This window comes from Eucalyptus grandis, chromosome 4 (genome assembly GCF_016545825.1).
Source record: "Eucalyptus grandis isolate ANBG69807.140 chromosome 4, ASM1654582v1, whole genome shotgun sequence".
NCBI lineage: Eukaryota > Viridiplantae > Streptophyta > Magnoliopsida > Myrtales > Myrtaceae > Eucalyptus > Eucalyptus grandis.
In genome coordinates, this window is record NC_052615.1 from 33,278,690 (window position 1) to 33,281,477 (window position 2,788).

At 37.2% G+C, this 2,788-nt stretch overlaps 1 long non-coding RNA gene across 1 annotated transcript; it reads right to left on the reverse strand.

Moving 5' to 3' along the window:
- Positions 1 to 1,414: 1,414 nt before the first annotated feature.
- On the reverse strand, positions 1,415 to 2,522 carry LOC108959247. Its single transcript, XR_005550364.1, has 2 exons — positions 2,028 to 2,522; positions 1,415 to 1,907 (listed from the first exon to the last, which is right to left on the reverse strand). It is a non-coding gene; the product is annotated as an uncharacterized LOC108959247 (long non-coding RNA).
- Between the last annotated feature and the right edge of the window lie 266 nt (positions 2,523 to 2,788).

Here is a 2,788-nt window from a genome sequence, read left to right on the forward strand (position 1 = left end):
ATAAAAAAAAAAAAAATAATAATGGCTGGAGGTTTGTCTATAATCGATCTTGGTTTTTGCATTTGGTTTTTACTTCTAGCATCTTTTTCTTCTTCATTTTCACATACATTCTTCTGGAAAATGATAAATTCAAGCTTTCTGTGTTACAGCTGAATACATACTGTCAATGGAAGGGCCCGTTAGGTGCTGCTACAGGATTTCTAGCAGGAGAAAATTGCAAACTTCACTTGCATAAATCAAGTTAGCATCTTGCTTATTGTTGGGCAATCTTGTTAGCTTTTTTCCAAGATGGTCTATTTGGGTCGTCAGTTCGATATTTCAGCACATGCACTGGTGAAAGGTCTCCATCCAGCGGAAGAGCCAGAACGCAGCCAGTCGGGGAAGGACGTCTTTCTCTCAGCTTCATTATTTTGTTGCATTGTCGATGATAAAAACAAAATCTCATTCAATCTAGTACTGCTAGAAAAGAAAGAAAGAAAAAAAATAAGAAAAAATGGGGACGACCCGAGGCAAATTAAACAAACCATGTCGAATCGAGAGTTATTATATCGTCCGACTGTCGGTGGAGTCAAAATTCCACTGCCAATGAAATAAGTTAGCCGGTTCAAGCTAATTGATTAAGTTGCCATCTAGACATGTTTTATTGTGGTCAATATTCATCAACATGCACAGTATTTTCCTTCAGTACAACCACTTTGATAAGACATTTTTTTTTCCATTTCTTTTTGTAGGACTAGCGATTTTCTAATGCATTTTTCTGTACTGACCACTTTTTGGAGAAAAATCTCTCTTAATATTGTAGCAAAAATATCCCATTTACCATTTGCTCTGGAAAAAAAGTTTAGTATTTTTTCCGAATCGTATTTATACATATGCTTTTTACAGAGACCATGCATGTATAATATATTTTTAGTTCACCATCTTACTTACACGAATAATTAATAAAGATCCACATACATATTTAAGAGAAGAATTGCTCTTTCATATAAACCGGTTTGTGTCAAACATTCCAAGATTTATGGATGCTTTTAGAGAACACCCCCCCTTCTCTCTGTGATAACAAATTAGAAGCTTTTTAATCTCAAAGACACTCAATCAAACAATTACAGTCGAATTCATAAATTTTAGTGCTTTTGTTTCGTTTTTTCCTACATATTATTTTTTCCATTCTTAATGTAAATTGTAACAATATAGTCCTTTGGCCTATAAATTGTATATTTGCATGCGCATTGATACCCCAAATCTCTGAAATTATGGGGAAAAAAAACCTTTGGCAATTCGAGGGTTTTCTTATAAGGTGTTAAAGATTATTGTTACATTGGGAAAAAAGGAAATAACATCTAGATATTTAAATAGGAGTCTCATTACTGTTGTTATATGTAGCATTATAAGCAACACTGATGAGGCGAATCAATGACTCAATTTTGTTTTAGCCAAAAAGACTAAAAGCATTCGAATTCATTTAGAGAAATAGAAAAATGGGTATTGCACAAGTAAAGATAAAGATGAAAAAAAAGAGAGTTCTTTTAAAAGGAAACGAAATACTCAAATTTATTCTATCGATGGTGGAATCTGGACTGCATCTTTAGCACGCGATATAACAACTCTTTCTAATTTCCCAGAATCGAAACTCTATCAACGGAAAAGAATCAAATCCCGCACGCCCCAATTTCTTCCTTTGCCACCACCATATTTTCCTAAACATCGCAAGAGATCGATCTTCAGATGTCCCTCAGGCTCAGCTTTCTAGTCTTGCCTCTTCGTGCCAAGACTCGGGACCTGGCGAGGACATTGCTTGGCTAGAAAGAAAGCTGAGAGAACCTGAAGAGGAGCCCCTTGCAACATAGCAAAATACATCACTGTTGACGACAGAGTCCAACTTTGCCGGGCAGAGAGGGTCCTTTTATCTGCAAAATCCCAGAATATTTCCAGAAGGGTGTATATTAAAATTAATAATCTTTTCTTAAGAAGGAAAAAATTTGCTCACGTGGGAAATCTGAACACAAAAATATATTTCACCACCGCACCTAATTTGAGGTTTTGGGGGGGAGGAAACATCTCTGGCAGGCCCGAACCCAGTGCTTGAATTCATCATGGTGTCAGTCCAGGGTGGTGGCCACCCTCTCTCTGACTCGAGCCTCTCCTTGTTCATGAGTCTGCTGCACATTGTACCCCAGTTGGAGGAGGTGGAACCCATAATTTTCTTCTTATTCATCAAGATATTATACATATATGTTAATGTATATATATATTTTTTATAATTTGAAATCGAATCGAAATGACTCAACTTGGGTTTTTCCTTGATGGTGTTCCAACTTTTTGGATGATCACCCTCCTTCTAATTCGTTAAGAAGCACATGAAAAGGAAAAAGAAAAAGCGAACTCTCTCTCTCTCTCTTTATCTCTCTTGTCCTTTTGGGGATGTATTCTGGATCCCCAAGGCAAGAAATTCCTCTGATTGCGAAATGCCATATGCCCACAAAGATGATGGCGTCTCAAGATCAAATGACATGTCCATGGCTCTGCGTGGTTGTCACAGTACTTTGTCAGCTAATAAAGTCAAAAAACATAAAAGAAAATATAGGGAAATAAAAAAAAAAAAATCGCAAAAGAGAAGAAAACGAGAGAGAGAAAGCCAAAGCATTGCGCTAAAGATCTTGCCTTTATCGCGCGTCAGATTTGACCCTTCATTTCTCCATTGTACCATCAGGACCAGCTCCCTCCAGTGCACTGTCAAAAGCTTCAGGACGCTCGGGCTGGAGTCCATGTTTGGATTCTAATGAGATCT